This window comes from Panthera pardus, unplaced genomic scaffold (genome assembly GCF_024362965.1).
Source record: "Panthera pardus isolate Hobbes unplaced genomic scaffold, ASM2436296v1 HiC_scaffold_24, whole genome shotgun sequence".
NCBI classification, from domain to species: domain Eukaryota; kingdom Metazoa; phylum Chordata; class Mammalia; order Carnivora; family Felidae; genus Panthera; species Panthera pardus.
Window position 1 is genome coordinate 23767407 of NW_026526810.1, and position 20227 is coordinate 23787633.

Here is a 20227-nt window from a genome sequence, read left to right on the forward strand (position 1 = left end):
GGAGGGAGAAACCAAGATGGCGGAACATCATGGAAGTTTTCTGTGTGTCTTGCATCCATGAAATACAGCCAGACCAACACTAAACCATCCTGCACACCTAGAAAACTGATCAGAGGATTAATACAACAATCTGCTCAACCTGAACCACAGAATTCAGCAGGTACACGGTGCAGAAGGGTGAACTGGGGGAGAGAGAAGCTTTAGAGGGCAGGGAGCCACTTTTGCAGGTGGAGAGAGGACAGCAACAGGGGTATGGGTGTGGGGGGAGAATACAGGAAAAGTCATCCCCCCCAAAACAGCTGGAGAGAAAGTGGAAAAGTGGAAGCAGCCACAGGGACTGAACTAAAACGTGAGAAAGGAGAAAGGAGAAAGAAGAGGGTTTAAATTCCATTAAGACTATAAACGGGTTGGGGGGGGACGCTTGGGTGGCTTGGTCAGTTAAGCGTCCGACTTCAGCTCAGGTCATGGTCTCACAGTCTGTGAGTTCGAGCCCTGCGTCGGGCTCTGTGCTGACAGCTCAGAGCCTGGAGCCTGTTTCAGATTCTGTGTCTCCCTCTCTCTCTGCCCCTCCCCTGTTCATGCTCTGTCTCTCTGTCTCAAAAATAAATAAACGTTTAAAAAATTAAAAAAAAAAAGACTATAAACAGGGGGAGCACAGAGTCTGCAACTCTGCAGCTCGATACCTGCTGGTGCTCTGGTGGGAAGGGAGAATTCCCAGGAGCAGAGTGGAGTCCAGTGTTCTTCAGGCCACACAGCGAGAGGCAGCTCCCCTGCTGGGAGGACACCTGGTAGAGGCTGTGTGGGTCCCCCAAAGGCAAGGCCCCAGTGGACCTGGGAGAACAACCACATTCACTGGTGCTGAAACAAGGTCATTAAGGGTGAAGCCTGGTGCCAGATGTGTGTTCTGATTTTCCATAATCCCTGAAATGCTGTTGCTACACTATCTCATGAAATTTTCCTGGGGTGGGCTGGCACCCGGCCACAGTCTCTGGGCATCAGCAGCAGCACAGTCCTGCATACGTTCTTGGGTGCGGCTGGCACCTGGCCTTTGCTTGCTGAGACCCGCCTGCAGAGGGGAATAATGGGTCAAAGCCACAGTCCCTCAGAAGTAAGGGGTCAGAAAAACAGCTGCATCTGAGATAAACTCAGTAGGGAGGTGCTGCCTGGGGCTTGGTCATGGACTGTGTAAAAGCGGGGAATAGAAGGAAGCCAAAGACAAAGGACGGGTGCACAATTGCTGATTGGGGAGAACAGAGTTTCAATACTAGAGACTGGGTAGCTGGGTGATGGCCATTTTCACCGCTGCTGCACATGCGCATATGCACCTACAAGTGTCACAACAATCCACCCCAGTAAGCTAAGCAGCACCATCTAGTGGAAAATGGAGCCATTACACTAAGCCCCACCCAAGTGGGCCAACCCCGCTCTTCAGAAACACAAGTCCCTCTGCCTGCTTAGTTTATGGACTATAAAGTGCTTCATAGTTAGACTTCTAGGGGAAAAGGAAGTAATTTCAGTCGTATTTCAGTCTGTTCACCAGTCGATCTATTCAATTTTTTTTCTTTTTTCTTTTTTGTTTCTTTTCTTTTTCTTGAATACAGAAAGAGAAAAAATTCATTTTCATTTTCAATTTTTATTAAAAATATTTTCTTTAGGGGTGCCTGGGTGGCTCAGTCGGTTAAGCATCTGACTTCGGTTCAGGTCATGATCTCACAGTCCATGAGTTCGAGCCCCACATTGGGCTCTGTGCTGACAGCTCAGAGCCTGGAGCCTGCTTCTGTGCCTCCCTTTCTCTCTGCCTCTCCCCTGCTCATTATCTGTCTCTCTCTATCTCAAAAAAATAAATAAAAAACATTAAAAAATATTTTATTTAATTTTTTCTACTATATTTTTTACTTTTGTGTAAACTTTTTCAAATTTTATTTTACTTCCATCATTTCATTTTAGTCTACTTCAGTGTATTCATTTTTTCAAAATTTCAAATGATTTCCTTTTTTTTTCTTCCCCTTTTTTCTCTAATCTATCAAGCCCCCTTCAACACCCAGACCAAAACATACTTACAATCTAGCCTCATTTATTTAATTTTGTGTGTGTGTGTTTAATTTTTAATTTTAATATTTTTTTAATTTTAATTTTTTTACCTCAAAATTCCTTTTCTCCCTTCAAAATGATGAAACAAAGGAATTCACCCCAAATGAAAGAGTTGGAAGAAATGACAGCCAAGGACTTAACCAACACAGATACAAGCAAGATGTCTGAACTGAATCACAACAGTAAGAATACCAGCTGGAGTCGAACATAGATTAGAATCCCTTTCTGTGGAGATAAAAGAAGTAAAAGCTAGTCAGGATGAAATTTAAAAATGCTATAACTGAGCTGCAATCTCTAATGGATGCCACGGCAGCAAGAATGGATGAGGCAGAACAGAGAATCAGTGACATAGAGGACAAACTTATGGAGAATAATGAAGCAGAAAAAAAAAAAAGAGGGCAATTAAGGCAAAAAGGCACGATTTAAGACTTAGAGAAATCAGTGACTCATTAAAAGGGAACATCAGAATCATAGGGGTCCCAGAAGAGGAAGAGAGAGAAATAGGGGTAGAAGGGTTATATGAGCAAATCATAGCAGAAAAGTCCTAACCTGGGGAAAGACAAGACATCAAAATCCAGGAAGCACAGAGGAGTCCCATTAGATTCAACAAAAACTGACCATCAACAAGGCATATCATAGTCAAGTTCACAAAATAGTCAGGCAAGGAGAGAATCATGAAAGCAGCAAGGGAAAAAAAGTCCTTAACCTATGAGGGAAAACAGATCAGGTTTGCAACAGACCTATCCAAAGAAACTTGGCAGGCCAGAAAGGAGTGGCAGGATATATTCAATGTGCTGAATCAGAAAAATATGCAGCGAATAATTCTTTTTTTTTTTTTTTTTAACGTTTATTTGTTTTTGAGACAGAGAGAGACAGAGCATGAACGGGGGAGGGGCAGAGAGAGAGGGAGACACAGAATCTGAAACAGGCTCCAGGCTCTGAGCGGTCAGCACAGAGCCCGACGCGGGGCTTGAACTCACGGACCTCGAGATCGTGAACTGAGCTGAAGTCAGATGCTTAACTGACTGAGCCACCCAGGCGCCCTTGCAGCCAAGAATTCTTTATCCAGCAAGGCTGTCATTCAAAATAGAAGGAGAGATAAAAAGTTTCCCAGACAAACAAAAATTAAAGGAGTTTGTGACCACTAAACCAGCCCTGCCAGAAATTTTAAGGGGGACTCTTTGAGGGGAGAAAAGATGAAAAAACAAACAAACAAACAAATAAAGACCAAAAGCAGCAAAGACTAGAAAGGACCAGAGAACACCACCAGAAACTCCAACTCTACAAGCAACATAATGGCAATAAATTCATATCTTTCAGTACTTACTCTAAACGTCAATGGACTCAATGCTCCAATCAAAAAACAGGGTAATGGAATGGATAAGAAAACAAGATCCATCTATATGCTATTTACAAGAGACCCACTTTAGACCTAAAGACACCTACAGATTGAAAATAAAGGGAAGGAGAACCATCTATCATGCTAATGGTCAACAAAAGAAGTTAGAGTAGCCATACTTATATCAGACAATCTATACTTTAAAGACTGTATCAAGAGATGAAGAAGGGCATTATATCATAATTAAGGGGTCTATCCACCAAGAAGACCTAACAATTGTGAACATTTATGCACCAAATGTGAAAGCACTCAAATATATAAATCAATTAATCACAAACATAAAGAAACTCACTGATAGTAATACCATAATAGTAGGGGACTTCAACACCCCACTCACAGTAATGGACAGATCATCTAGTCAAAAGTCAACAAAGAAACAATGGCTTTGAATGACACACTGGACCAGGTGGACTTAACAGATATATTCAGAACATTTCATCCTAAAGCAGTGGACTATACATTCTTCTCCAGTGCACATGGAACGTTCTCCAGAATAGACCACATACTGGGACACAAATCAGCCCTCAACAAGTACAAAAAGATAGAGATCATACCGTGCATATTTTCAGACTATAATGCTATGAAACTCAAAATCAACCACAAGAAAAATTTTGGAAAGGTAACAAATACTTGGAGGCTAAAGAACATCCTACTAAAGAATGAATTGGCTAGCCAAGAAGTTAAAGGGGAAGTTAAAAAGTTCATGGAAGCCAATGATAATGATAACACCACAACCCAAAACCTCTGGGATGCAGGAAAGGCGGTCATAAGAGGAAAGTATATAGCAATCCAGGTCTTCCTAAAGAAGGAAGAAAGATCTCAGATATACAACCTAACCTTACGCCTTAATAGCTGGAAAAAGAACAGCAAACAAAACCCAAAACCAGCAGAAGACAGGAAATAATAAAGATTAGAGCAGAAATTAATGCTATCAAAACCAAAAAAACCAGTAGAACAGATCGATGAAACCAGAAGCTGGTTCTTTGAAAGAATTAACAAAATTGATAAACCACTAGCCAGTTTGATCAAAAAGAAAAAGGAAAGGACCCAAATAAATAAAATCAAGAATAAAAGAGGAGAGATCACAACCAACACAGCAGAAATAAAAACAATAATAAGAGAATATTATGAGCAATTATATGCAAATAAAATGGGCAATCTGGAAGAAATGGAAAAATTCCTAGAAACATATACACTATCAAAACTAAAACAGGAAGAAATAGAAAATTTGAACAGACCCAGTAAAGAAATTGAATTAATAATCAAAAATCTCCCCCAAAAACAGAGTCCAGGGCCAGATGGCTTTCCAGGGGAATTCTACCAAACACTTAAGGAAGAGTTAACACCTATTCTCTTGAAGCTGTTCCAAAAAATAGAAATGGAAGAAAAACTTCCAAACTCTTTCTATGAAGCCAGAATTACCTTGATTCCAAAACCAGAGACCCCACTAAAAAGGAGAACTACAGACCAGTTTCCATGATGAACATGGATGCAAAAATCCTCAACAAGATATTAGTCAACTGGATTCAACAATACATTAAAAAAATTATTCACCACGACCAAGTGGGATTTACACCTGGGATGCTGGGCTGGTTCAGTATCCGCAAAACAATCAATGTGATTCATCACCTCAATAAAAGAAAGGACAAGAACCATATGATCCTCTCAATAGATGTAGAGAAAAATATTTGACAAAATACAGCATTCTTTCTTGATAAAAATCCTCATGAAAGTAGGGATGGAAGGATCATACCTCAAGATCATAAAAGCCACATATGAAAGACCCAATATCATCCTCAATGGGGAAAACTGAGAGCTTTCCCCCTAAGGTCAGGAACAAGACAGGGATGTCCACTCTCGCCACTGTTATTCAACATAGTATTGGAAATCTTAGCCTCGGCAATAAGACAACACAAAGAAATAAAAGGCATTCAAATCAGCCAGGAGGAGGTCAAACTTTCACTCTTCGCAGATGACATGATACTCTATATGGGAAACCCAAAAGATTCCACCAAAAAACTTCTAGAACTGATTCATGAATTCAGCAAAGTTGCAGGATATAAAATCAACACACAGAAATTGGTTGCATTCCTATACACCAACAATGAAGCAACAGAAAGAGAAATCAAGGAATCGATCCCATTTACAATTGCACCAAAACCCATAAAATACCTAGGAATAAATCTAACCAAAGAAGTGAAAAATCTATACACTGAAAACTATAGACAGCTTATGAAAGAAATTGAAGAAGACACACACACACACACAAAGGGAAAAGATTCCACGCTCCTGGATAGGAAGAACAAATATTGTTAAAATGTTGATACTATCCAAAGCAATCTACATATTCAATGCAATCCCTATCAAAATAACACCAGCATTCTTCACAGAGCTAGAAAAAAATAATCCTAAAATTTGTATGGAACCAGAAAAGACCCCGAATACCCAAAGCAATCTTGAAAAAGAAAACCAAAGCAGGAGGCATCGTAATCCTGGACTTCAAGCTATACTACAAAGGTGTAATCATCGAGACAGTATGGTACAGGCACAAAAAACAGACAGATGAATAGAACAGAATAGAGAACCCAGAAATGGACCCACAAACGTATGGCCAACTAATCTTTGACAAAGCAGGTAAGAATACCCAGTGGAATTGAGACAGTCTCTTCAGCAAGTGGTGTTGGGAAAACTGGACAGCAACATGCAGAAAAAAATGAACCCGGACCATTTTCTTACACCGTACACAAAAATAAACTCAAAATGGATGAAAGACCTAAATGTAAGACAGGAAGCCATCAAAATCCTCGAGGAGAAAGCAGGCAAAAACCGCTTTGATCTTGTCCGCAGCAACTTCTTACTCAACACGTCTCCGGAGGCAAGGGAAACAAAGCCAAAAATGAACTCTTGGGACCTCATCAAAATAAAAAGCTTCTGCACAGCCAAGGAAACAATCAGCAAAACTAAAAGGCAACCGATGGAATGGGAGAAGATATTTGCAAACGACGTATCAGATAAAGGGTTAGTATCCAAAATCTATAAAAAACTTATCAAACTCAACACCCAAAAAACAAATAATCCAGTGAAGAAATGGGCAGAAGCCATGAATAGACACTTCTCCAAAGAAGACATCCAGATGGCCAACCGACACATGAAGAAAATGCTCCACATCACTCATCATCAGGGAAATACAAATCAAACCCACAATGAGATACCACCTCACGCCTGTCAGAATGGCTAACATTAACAACTCAGGCAACAACAGATGTTGGCAAGGATGCGGAGAAAGAGGATCTCTTTTGCATTGTTGGTGGGAATGCAAACTGGTGCAGCCACTCTGGAAAACAGTATGGAGGTTCCTCAAAAAATTGAAACAAGAACTACCCTACGACCCAGCAATTGCACTACTAGGTATTTATCCAAGGGATACAGGTGTGCTGTTTTGAAGGGACACATGCACCCCATGTTTATAGCAGCACTATTGACAATAGCCAAGCTATGGAAAGAGCCCAAATGTCCATCGATGGATGAATGGATAAAGAAGACGTGGTATATATATACACAATGGAGTACCACTCAGCAATCAAAAAGAATGAAATCTTGCCATTTGCAACTACATGGATGGAACTAGAGGGTATTATGCTAAGCAAAATTAATCAGAGAAAGACAAATATCATGTGACTTCACTCATATGAGGACTTTAAGATACAAAACAGGTGAACATAAGGGAAGGGAAGCAAAAATAATATAAAAACAGGGAGGGGGACAAAAACATAAGAGACTCTTAAATATGGAGAACAAACTGCGGGTTACTGGAGGGGTTGTGGGGGGGGAGGGGCTAAACAGGTAAGGGGCATTAAGGAATCTACTCCTGAAATCATTGTTGCGCTATATGCTAACTTGGATGTAAAATTTAAAAATAAAATTAAAAAATAAAAAATTGAAAAAAAACTAAATGGAGAAACTTCTACTTATGGCCATTAATGGTGTAACAGGTACTAGGACTCCCTCCCTCCTTGAGCAATGAGAAAAACTGGACAAAATATATAAAACAACAACTTTTAGACATTAGACAATAGATAGATCAGAATCGTGATTTCTAAAAGAAGGTGAAACTTACAGCTTCAGGCTCCCACCCAGGGAGAGGGAATCCAAGTAATGCCCAACTCTCTTGCTGAGTTGAGATGGGAGACTAGAGGTTAGGAAGGTCAACAAATATAGAATTTGTGAGGCAGAATACCAGAGAGAACAGTGCTTCAGAAAGAGAGCATGAGTGAGTATATTCTGGAAAATTACAAAGATTCTTGAAGTATTTGGCTCAGTACTGACATATACACATGTGAGAGGAAACAAGTGTAAGATAAAAAACTAGAAAGCAGAAGCCCAAGCAATTCCCAGAGCGTACAAGAGACTAGAAATAATTCCTATTCTCACTAACCAGAATAGAAACACCTCCTAATACACAGGACACTGAACAGAAGTTTTATCTTAACAGGAATGCTTGGAGGATAAAGGAGAACTTTAATTAACTTTAGTTTACAGGAGGATAAAGGCTGCTCTGAAACCGTCCTAACAAAGCTTGAAAGTAAGCTTTGAATAGACCTAATGTTAAGTAACTTCAATGATGTGGGAACAAAGTCCAAAACTATTTAAAAGAAAATTACTAAATTCAGCATCCACAACATCAAAATCACATCTATCATCTAGTCAAAAATTACCAGGAATGCAAAGAAGGAATAAAATACGACCTACAACCAGGAGAAAAATCTGTCCATGGAAATAGGCCCTGAAATGTTTGAGATGTAATTAACAGGACATTCAAAAATAGTGGTTATATTGGGGCGCGTGGGTGGCTCAGTCGGTTAAGCGTCTGACTTCGGCTCAGGTCATGATCTCACGGTCGTGAGTTTGAGTCCCGTGTCTGGCTCTGTGCTGACAGCCCAGAGCCTGGAGACTGCTTTGGATTCTGCGTCTCCCTCTCTCTGCCCCTCCCTCACTCGCACTCTGTCTCTTAAAAATAAATAAACATTAAAAAAATTTTAGTAGTTGTTATAAATATATGCCATGTGTTCAAGAAGGTAGAGAAAAACCTACACATGATGAGAAGAGATAAATGGAAGATATTTTAAAAAGGAATTTCTAGGGCTCCTGAGTGGCTCAGTCAGGTGAGCAGACGTCCAACTCTTGATTTCAGCTCAGGTAATGATCCCAGGGGTTGTGAGATCGAGCCCTGCATTAGGCTGTGCACTGAGCATGGAGTCTGCTTGGGATTCTCCTCTCTCTCTTTCTCCCTCCCTCCCTCTGTACGATCTCCCCTGATTGCACTTTCTCTCTCTCAAATAAAAATAAAAATAAATTTTAAAAAAGGGTTTTCTAGAGACAAAAAAGTCAACAGTGCACAGGATTAAAAAAAATGTTTTAATGTTTATTTATTTTTGAGAGGGAGTGAGAAACAGACTGAAAGTAGGGGAGGGGCAGAGAGAGAGGGAGACACAGTCGAAAGCAGGCTCCAGGCTCTGAGATGTCAGCACAGAGCATGACGTGGGGCTCGAACTCACGAACAGCGAGATCATGACCTGAGCCGAAGTTGACACTTAACCGGCTGAGCCACCCAGGTGCCCCAACAGTACATGGGATTAACGGATTCATACTGCAGAAAAAAAAAAAAAAAGTCAATGAACCTGAAGACAGTGAACTTGAATAGAAGCTTTCCAAAATGAAAGATAAAAAAAAAAAGACTGAAAATGATGAAGACAACACCAGTGGTTTGTGAGACAATATCAAGTGGACTAACATACATTGAATTGGAATCCAAGAAAGAAAGAGGGAGTTCAGAGAAAAGTATTTAAAGAAATAGCCAAAATTTCCCCAAATTGATGAAAACTGTAATCACACAGATCCAAGATCCTCAATAAACTCCAAGGAGAAGAGAAACATACCAAGGCATATTATGGTAAAATTACTTAGAAAAAAAGTAATAAATCTCGTTATACAAGGTAGAGAGTAAAGGCCTATAATGCACAGATGAATGAAAATGACATTAAACTTCCCCTCAGAAACTACATAAGCTAAAAGATAGTTTAATGTTATCTTTAATGTGCTGCAAAAAAAAAAATCTTCTTAGAATTCTATAGTCAGAAAAAAATGTTAAAATTTTTTTTCAGTGTTTGTTTTTTTGTGAGTGAGAGAGAGAGAGATGGAGCACGAGCAGGGGAGAGGCAGAGAGAGGGGAAGACACAGAATCTGAAGCAGGCTGCAGGCTCTGAGCTGTCAGCATGGAGCCTGACATGGGGCTTGAACTCACAAACTGAGAGATCGTGACCTGAGCTGAAGTTGGACGCTTAACCAGCTGAGCCACTCAAGCACCTCCAGAAAAAAAAATGTTTTAAAGGTGAAGGCAAGGGGTGCCTGGGTGGCTCAGTTGATTAAGTGTCTGACTCTTGGTTTCTGCTCAGGTTGTGGGATTGAGCCCTATGTCGGGCTCTGCGCTGAGTGTGGAGCCTGCTTAACATTCAGAGAGAATGTTCTCTTTCTCTTTTCCCCTCCCTCTGCCTCTCTCCCCTACTAGCACACTCTCTCTTTCTAAAAAAAATTAAAAAACATAAAGATGAAGGCAAGGGGCGCCTGGGTGGCTCAGTCGGTTAAGCACCTGACTCTTGATCGGCTCAGGTCATATTGGGCTCTATGCTGAGTGTGCACCTGTTTGGGATTCTCTCTCTCCTTCTCTCTCTACCCCTCCCCCACTCATTCTTTATCTCTTTCTCTCTCTCAAAAAAAATCAATAAATCATCATTAAAAAATAGTTTAAAAATAAATAAAAAATAACGATGAAAGCAAAACAAAGTTTTTCACACAAAAGCAGAGATAATCACCAGCAGACCTGCATATAAGGAATGTTCTTCAGTCACAAGTAAAATGATACCAGATGGAAATCTACACAAAGGAATGAAGGGCACTGAAATTACAAATATATGGAAGAATGTAAAAGATAACATTTTCTCATTTTTGATCTCTAAAAAACATTGACAGTTTAAAGCAAAAGTAATAACGATATGCTGTGGGTTTTACATTTACGTAACAAGCATAGAAGTAAAGCAGTGGCAAGGATAGTATAAAGGACAGGAGCAGGGAAATGGAAGTATGCTGCGTAAAGTAGGGATCACTGCTGAGGGTGGCAGTAATCTCTGCAGTCCCACCTGGAATACCGTCTTGCTCTTGGCAGTGGGGAGGGGACAGTTTCCCAGACTTTAACTTGGCCCATCCTACTATAATGGCTCCCACCCACAGGTCAGAGAATAAAAGAGAGCACTCTTACTTCTAGGCATACTTATCTCAATTGTTTAGAAAGAAGAGAGGTGACAACAAGGTGGAGCTATGATCCCCTTAGATCCACTATGAGATTGACCTCGCCCAGGGCTTCACTTATTACCAGCCCTCTACAGGTCCACTCTCCATGGAGGGCCATGATGGCATTGTGAGTCTCGTGGTGCCAGTGCCAACTTTAATCCTGTCATGAATTTGAGCCCTGCATTGGGGGACCATGACTTAAGCTAAAAGTCAAGAGTCAGATGCCCAACCAAGTGAGCCACCCAGGTTCTCCATTTATCTTTTCTTTTGAATGGGTTATGCTTTCCTGTCTCTTTGTATACCTTGTAAATTTTTAAAAAAATTTTATTTAATGTATTTTTTAAAAATTTACATCCAAGTTAGTTAGCATATAGCGCAACAATGATTTCAGGAGTAGATTCCTTAATGCCCCTTACCCGTTTTGCCCCTCCCCCCCCCACAACCCCTCCAGTAACCCGCAGTTTGTTCTCCATATTTAAGAGTCTCTTATGTTTTTGTGCCCCTCCCTGGTTTTATATTATTTTTGCTTCCCTTCCCTTATGTTCACCTGTTTTGTATCTTAAAGTCCTCATACGAGTGAAGTCACATGATATTTGTCTTTCTCTGACTAATTTTGCTCAGCATAATACCCTCTAGTTCCATCCATGTAGTTGCAAATGGCAAGATTTCATTCTTTTTGATTGCCGAGTGATACTCCATTGTGTATATATATACCACGTCTTCTTAATCCATTCATCCATCGATGGACATTTGGGCTCTTTCCATACCTTGGCTATTGTCAATAGTGCTGCTATAAACATGGGGTGCATGTGTCCCTTCGAAACAGCACACCTGTATCCCTTGGATAAATACCTAGTAGTGCAATTGCTGGGTCGTAGGGTAGTTCTATGTTTAGTTTTTTGAGGAACCTCCATATTGTTTTCCAGAGTGGCTGCACCAGTTTGCATTCCCACCAACAATGCAAAAGAGATCCTCTTTCTCTGCATCCTCGCCAACATCTGTTGTTGCCTGAGTTGTTAATGTTAGCCATTCTGACAGGCGTGAGGTGGTATCTCATTGTGGGTTTGATTTGTATTTCCCTGATGATGAGTGATGTGGAGCATTTTTTTCATTGTGTCGGTTGGCCATCTGGATGTCTTCTTTGGAGAAGTGTCTATTCATGGCTTCTGCCCATTTCTTCACTGGATTATTTGTTTTTTGGGTGTTGAGTTTGATAAGTTTTTTATAGATTTTGGATACTAACCCTTTATCTGATGTGTCATTTGCAAATATCTTCTCCCATTCCATCGGTTGCCTTTTAGTTTTGCTGATTGTTTCCTTGGCTGTGCAGAAGCTTTTTATTTTGATGAGGTCCCAAGAGTTCATTTTTGGCTTTGTTTCCCTTGCCTCCGGAGACGTGTTGAGTAAGAAGTTGCTGCGGACAAGATCAAAGCGGTTTTTGCCTGCTTTCTCCTCGAGGATTTTGATGGCTTCCTGTCTTACATTTAGGTCTTTCATCCATTTTGAGTTTATTTTTGTGTACGGTGTAAGAAAATGGTCCGGGTTCATTTTTTTCTGCATGTCGCTGTCCAGTTTTCCCAGCACCACTTGCTGAAGAGACTGTCTCAATTCCATTGGATATTCTTACCTGCTTTGTCAAAGATTAGTTGGCCATACGTTTGTGGGTCCATTTCTGGGATCTCCTTTGATCTGCCTGTTTTTGCGCCACAGAGAGAGAGAGTCTTAAGCAGGCTCCATGCTCAGCTCAGAGCTCAAGAGATCAGGGCTTGATCTCACGCCTGTGAGATCATGACCTGAGCTGAAATCAAGAGTCGGAAGCTTAACTGACTGAGCCACCCAGGCGTCCCTATCTTCTAGCTGCTTTTGAATGTCTGGCTCTGGAAAGGGAAAAAGCCAAAAATGAAAAACCAGCAAACAGCTCCAGCACTCTAAATTTCCTGGAAGTCACTTCAGTCAGAGGGAAGGGGCTTGCTACAGTGGGGAAGGTGCCACAACAAAGGCTGCCCTCCTCTCTGTCTGCACCTCTGTAGTCAAAAGCAGCCATCAGCAATCAAAGCACAGATCCCCAGTATACAGAGGACAGAGCCCTTTTACCTACCCCATCTCCCATTAGGTCCACTATACTATTTTACTTACTTTTTTAAAATGTTTGTTTATTTTTGAGAGACAGAGACAGAGACATAGACAGAGACAGAGACAGAGCGCTAGCAGGGGAGAGGCAGAGAGAGGGAGACACAGCATCCAAAGCAGGCTCCAGGCTCTGAGCTGTCAGCACAGAGCCCGACATGGGGCTCGAACTCATGAACTGTAAGATCATGACCTGAGCTGAAGTCGAATGCTTAACCGACTGAGCCACCCAGGTGTCCCCAAAATACAGAATCATTATCTTGAAGATATACATACTGAAGAATTTATAGATGATGTTATATGAAGTTTGGGATTTGCTTCAGCTAATCCAGTGTAAGCAGAGTATGGAGAGCATAGAGGAAGCAAGATGATCTGTATTTGGTAATTATTGAAAGTGAGTGATGGGGTTGTTTTTTTTCTTTACCTCCATATAGATAGAAACTTTCCATAAAAAGGAGGTAAAAATACTCATTTAGATGGATGTTCGTGGGTTTATATATGTATACAGCGGTTTTCCACCCCCATCTGTGGTTTCACTTCCTGTGGTTTTAGTTACCTGTCGTCAGTCATAGTCTGGAAACAGATGATCCTGCCATATGTCAGAAGGTCACAAGCAGCCTAATGCTATGTCGCAGTGCCTACGTCAATCACCTCACTTCATGTCATTATGTAGGCATTTTGTCATTTCATATCATCACAAGAAGGGTGAGTATAGTACAACAGGCTATTCTGAGAGACAGGGAGACCACATTCACAGAAACTTTTTAAAAATTACAGTTGACACACAATGTTACATTAGATTCAGGTGTACAACGTAGTAAATCCACAACTGTATAGTATGCTATGCCCCCCGGCAAGTGTAGCTGCCACACGTCACCATACAACACGATCACAGTGTCATTGACTGTATTCATTATGCTGTACCTTTCCTCCCCATGACTTTCACATTCCCCAACCAGAAGCTTGTATCTCCCACTCTCCTGTGCCCATTTTGCTCATGCCCCCAACCCATCCCATCTGGCAACTGCCAGCTGTTTTCTGTATTTCCGGGCCTGTTTCTGCTTTCTTTGTTTGGTTTTTCACATTCCACACACAAGTGAAGTCATATAGTTTTGTCTTCCTCTGACTTATTTTGCTTATTATAATGCCTTCTAGGTCCATCCATGTTTTTACAAATGGGATTATCTCATCCTTCTTATGGCTAATATTCCATTGTGTGTATGTATGCATATATATCACATTTATACCACACATATATCATGTATATTTATCCATTCATCTATCAATGTACACTTACGTTGCTTCCATATCTTAGCTATTGTAAGATTGTGTTTTATTTATTATTTTTTAATTTTTTTAAATGTTTATTTATTTTTGAGACAGAGAAAGACAGAGCATGAATGGGGGGAGGATCAGAGAGAGAGGGAGACACAGAATCCGAAGCAGGCTCCAGGCTCTGAGCTGTCAGCACAGAGCCCGATGCAGGGCTCGAACTCACGGACCATGAGATCATGACCTGAGCTGAAGTCAGACACTTAACCGACGGAGCCACCCAGGTGCCCCTTGGCTATTGTAAATAGTGCTGCAATAAACACATGGGTGCATATATCTTTTCAAATTAGTGTTTCCATTTTCTTTGGGTAAATAACCAGTAGTGGAATAAGGGGATCATATGATATCTCTATTTTTAAATCTTTGAGGAACTTCCACTCCACAATGGCTGCACCAATTTACATTCCCAAGAATGGTGGTGCATGAGTGTTCCTTTTTCTCCACATCCTCACCAACCCTTGTTATCTCTTGCTTTTTGATACTAGCCATTCTGTTGTGAGGTGATATCTCATTGTGGTTTTGATTTACACTTCCCCAATGATTCATGATGTTAAATATCTTTAATTTTTTTTTATTTTAGAGAAAAAGAGCACACAAGTGGGGGAGAGGGGCAGCAAGAGAGAGAGGGAGAGAAAGAATTGTAAACAGGCTGTACGTTCAGCACAGATCCCGACATGGGACTCGATCCCAAGACCCCAGGATCATGACCTGAGCTGAAATCAAGAGTGGGGTGCTCAACTGACTGAGACCTGAATATCTTTTCATGGGTCTGTTGTTATCTGTATGTCTTCTTTGGAAAAATGTTTATTCAGGTCCCCTCCTGAATAAAAATATTTTTTTTTTAATTTTTTAACGTTTATTTATTACTGAGAGACAGAGAGACACAGAGCATGAGCAGGAGAGGGGTAGAGAGAGGGAGAGACACAGAATCTGAAACAGGCCCCAGTCTCCGAGCTGTCAGCACAGAGCCCGATGTGGGGCTCGAAGTCACAAACTGTGAGATCATGACCTGAGCTGAAGTCGGTGGCCCAACCAACTGAGCCACCCAGGTGCCCCACCTCCCTGTTTTTAAAAATTTAACTGGTTTTGCTTGTTTTTGTTTGTGGTTTTTTGGTTTTAAGTTGTAGAAGGATTGTATATATTTTAGACATTAACTCCTTTTTAGATATATCATTGACAAATATCTTCTCCTGTTCAGTAACTTGCCTTTTTGTTTTGTTAATGGTTTCCTTCACTGTGCAAGGTTTTCATTTTAGTCCCAACAGTTTATTTCTGCTTTTGTTTCCCTTGCCTGAGGAAACACATCTAGAAAAATGTTGCTAAGACCAATGTTTTGTTGCTAAGACCAACACTCTTCCGAGAGTTTTATGGTTTTAGGTCTCACATTTAGGTACTTATTTTATTTTTGTGTATGGTGTGAGAAAGCGGTCCAGTTTTCCCAGCACCTCTTATTAAAGAAACTGTCCTTTCTCCGTTGTATATTCTTACCATCTTTGTAAGAGATTAACTGGCCATTGAATTGTGGGTTTCTTTCTGGGCTCTTTATTCTGTTTCATTGATCTTTGTGTCCATTTTTGTGCCAGCACCATACTACTTTGATTATTATAGCTTTGTAGTATATCTTACAATCTGGAATTGTGATACCTCTCACTTTGTTCTTTCTCAGGACTGCGTTGGCTATTCAAGGTCTTTTGTGGTTCTATACAAATGTTAGAATTATTTGTTCTAGCTCTGTGAAAAGTGCTATCGGTATTTTTCTAGGGATTACACTGAATCTGTAAATTGCTTTGGGTAGTATGGACACTTTAACTGTATTTGACTAATGTCTTTCCAATACATGAGCATGGACCATTTCCTGCTTGTGTCATCCTCCATTTCTTTCATCAGTGTTTTATGGTTTTCAGAGTATGGGTCTTTCCTCTCCTGGGTTAAGTTCATTCCCAGGTCTTTTATTCTTTTTGGTGTAATCATAAATTGTTTTCTTAATTTCTCTTTCTGCTACTTCACTATTGGCGTATAGAAATGCAACAGATGTCTGTATATTAATTTTGTATCCTACAACTTTACTGAATGCATTTATTCTAATAGTTTTTTGATGGAGTCTTTAGGGTTTTCTATGTATAGCATCATGCCCTCTGCAGGCAGGTTTGGTGACCTCCTGGGTGACATCCAGGTGGGAAAAGGCCTTGATTCACAAAACTCCAACAGCTCCTGGGCCCACTGGGACACGAGAGAGATTTGGCAGCAGAGGGAGGATGGTCTTGGAACTTGTGACCTGGAAGGAAATGGAGACTCAGATGTAGTCCTACTTTAGGCTCCCCACCTACAGAAGAGCCAACAGGCCCCATGAGGTGCCCCAGGAGCCCAGGACCTAGACAAAGATGGCAGCCAACACCAAGATGCCAGAGAGGGTCAGCAAGAAGGTCACCATATACTGGTTGACTACAGTCGGTGACATGTTCTTCTGTCCTTCATTCATACCCCTGAGGGGCCCCTGCCCCCCAAGGTTCTACCCCAGCCCCTCAAAGACCGGCCTGATATATGCACATACCCTCAGTCAGTCTTCACTCTCCATGTACCCACAACTTCTGACTAAAAGGGCCGGGGCAGGCCAGGGTATAAGAGGGTTCCCTGGGAGATACTCCCCCGACTGTTAGGATATCTAAAACTTCCCCATCAGGGTTTGTCCTAGGGAGGGAGGATTATGCAGCCCTGTTCTCTTGAGTCACCTCCATTACCATAGGAGTCCTTGTAGGCGACCTGGGAGCAAAGCAGTGGGATGGACAGGGACAGAGCCTGAGGGTGAGCTGAGCCCCTCCCCTCTTTGGGCTTTGTTTTCTGGCCCTCTACAAAACAGGCTGTGTCAAGCCTCATGTGAGGCCTTGCGTGAAGATATAGTTCAGACAGTACACACCCTCGGTGGGGGCACAAGAGGAGAACCCTCATGCCTGGCATGACCTCTTTGGAGGTGATAGATAAACCTGCAACATGGAAGGAGAAAGGGTCCACCCGGGGAGGTGAGTCAGCCAGATGGCCGTCAGGCTGGACAGTCACCACCAGGGTCAGCAGGATGGTGGAGGGGTCTGGCCTGGGCCGGGAATACTCACTCCCCCATGCAGATGAGTGAGTCTTTCCTAAGCAGGTCTTTCCTGTGGGCAGGATGGGGCTTCAGGATCACTTCCCGGGGCCTGTGACCAGCAGCACACAGAACATTCTCGCAGCAACCCTAGCGCCACGCATCTTATTCCAGATGAATAAGAGGCTCAGAGAGACGGACATGCAATCTGGCCTCAATCACTCCGCCTGTCACCACCTCTGGACTCCATTCCTGCCAACAACTGGGTGCTCATCAAGTACCTGTGAAACAGGCACTATTGTCCCCATATAACATCTGAAGAAAGGGAGGCTTACGAGTTAAGTGACTTGTCTAAAGTCACAAAGTGTGGGGCGCCTGGGTGGCTCAGTCGGTTAAGGCGTCCAACTTCAGCTCAGGTCATGATCTCACGGTCCATGAGTTCAAGCCCCACGTCGGGCTCTGTGCTGACAGCTCAGAGCTCAGAGCCTGGAGCCTGCTTCAGATTCTGTGTCTCCCTCTCTCTCTGTCCCTCCTCCACTCACGCTCTGTCTCTATCAAAAAATGAATAAACGTTAAAAAAAAAAATTAAAGTCACAAAGTAACAGGGCTGGGCTCAAACCCCAGCTGTGCGAATGACTCCAGAGACTGCATTCTTGACCACCACATCCCCATGACAGGGGCTTTACTAGGACCTAAATGTGGAAGGTAGGAACACTGCTTCTTCCTTCTGCCCACCCAGAGGACAGAGCATGCAGCCCCAGGTATTGGGAGATGGCCGTAGGGAAACCAGCTGACCAAGGCTCTCTTGGGCCAGTGGTTGCCCAGGCCCTGAAGATCAGGGAGGAGTGCTGAGGCTCACCTCCCTCCCACCCCTGACACTCACTGGGAACCTCAAGATGAAACCTGTAGCTCAGGGAGCCGGGAGGCAGGCAGGAATGGACACCTCACCTCCAATGAACCTTAAGTGGTGGAGGCAGGGACAGAGCTCTTGCCTGACCTTCCTCTCCTGTCTCCTGCTCCTGCAAGGTGCCCTGCATGGGAGAAGTGGTAGCTGCCCACTAGGCCATTGCTCAGATGGGGAAGGGTCTCTGGGAGCCACTGGAGCTAGGTCCCAGAAGGAGAGCATGACCTCTGGGTACTTCAAGCTGGCCCTAGGCCTACCAGGGTGGCCATGTCTCTTGTAAGGGCCTGGCAGACAACAGACATAATGTCTGAGTAGCTCTATAAGTTTCCTATTGAGGACAGTCAAGGGAATAGGCAAGACTGTTGCATTCAGCTGAGAGCCTGGTAGGCAAAGGAGAGGCCAGAAGCAGACAAAGGCCAGGTGGGCCCACACCTGGCCTTGGAGGAACAGCAGGGTGGGGAAAGAGGGGTGTCACTCACCAGCCACAGTGAGAGAGCTCAGGCCCATGGCTGGTTGGTCAGCACCGTCAGCACCTGGGGACCATTCACCAGGCCTGGCTCTGCACTTGGGCTTCTGCCTGGAACCACAGGGGCCCTGACACTGGCCTGAGGTAGGGAGGGTGGTAGGGGAGGCTCCTGTGGCCATATGCAGGAACCCACGCATGACAAGGCGTCATGCCCAAAAGAGGCCACAGGGGCCAAGAACTTAAGCAGATGTCCTGGGACATCTTGTCCATTTAAGTCAGACCCTACCCCCACCCTCAGAATACAGCCTGCTTGAACCTCTACAAATAGATGCCACTGCAGTGGGGAAGGGGCCAAGCCCAGCCTAGCACATCTGGCAATGCTGTGTTGAATCTGCCAAGATGAGTCATACAAGACAGAAGTAGCCGCAGGTCTGGTCCAGGGCCCAGGAGCTACAGGCTGAGTGTCCCTCCAGGGGCTGGAAGATGGCAGGGCAATGGCTTCAGGCTCCAGGGGGAAACTTCAGTGGCCAAAGCCTGTCTTGGTGTGGCAGCCATGGAGGTGGCAATGCCCCGGGATCCTCCAGGGCTGGGAGAGGAGAATGCCCAGGGTCTGGGGGCCTGAGGACCTTTAGTGAGACAGACTCAAAGTCCTGGGCTCCTGGATCAAGACACAGAAAAAAGCACTCTGCCCAAGGCCAGGTTGTGGACCTGGGGGATGCCTTGTCTGGTCTAAGCCACTCAAGCTACTGCCCAGATGCCATCTGTGCTCAAATGGAAGAAGAGGTGGCAGTGAAGGCAGAGCCCCAGCCCCCTATTCCCTCCTACCCTTTCCAGATATAAATGAAGGTGAAGTCTTCACTGGACATGCCCACCCATCTTCTCTGTTGGCTGCAGAGGGGTGAGAAAGCTATATCTGAGTAAGGAAGAGCCAAGGTCCCACTCTGCCCCTCACTGTGGGGTAAACCTTGGACAATTCCTCTTTTTTTTTTTTTTTTTTTTTTTTGGAGCCATGTGATTCACAGGGGAAGGGTCAGGTTCAGAGGTCCCACCCAGGAGCCCAGATGACAGCTTATGGAGATACCCTGTCCTCTCGATCTGTGATCTGCTCCCACCCCCTAAGCCTCTAGGAACAACACCCTCCCAACACCAGGGCTGTGGAAGGTGCAGGGACAGCACCTGCTTTTGGGTTGCTCAGCAGGTTCAGCCTTCATCATGGGCAGAACGTTGATCTCAGGACCACCAAGGTGATGGGCAGCTTCTTGGGCTCCAGGTGCTCCAGGTACACCCTACAGGGCACAAAACTAGAAGGGTGTTAGGCCACCTTGTGCCAAGACCCAAGGCCTGTTTGGCTGTGGTGCCCCTGACAACCCCTGCTAGGCCAGCCTTCCCCTCTGTCTCACAGGGATGTCAGTACCGTCTTGGAAGTCAAATTGAGCAAGGTTAACTATAGCTCCCAGCCAGCCCCAGACCAAAGGAAGCAGGGCATTG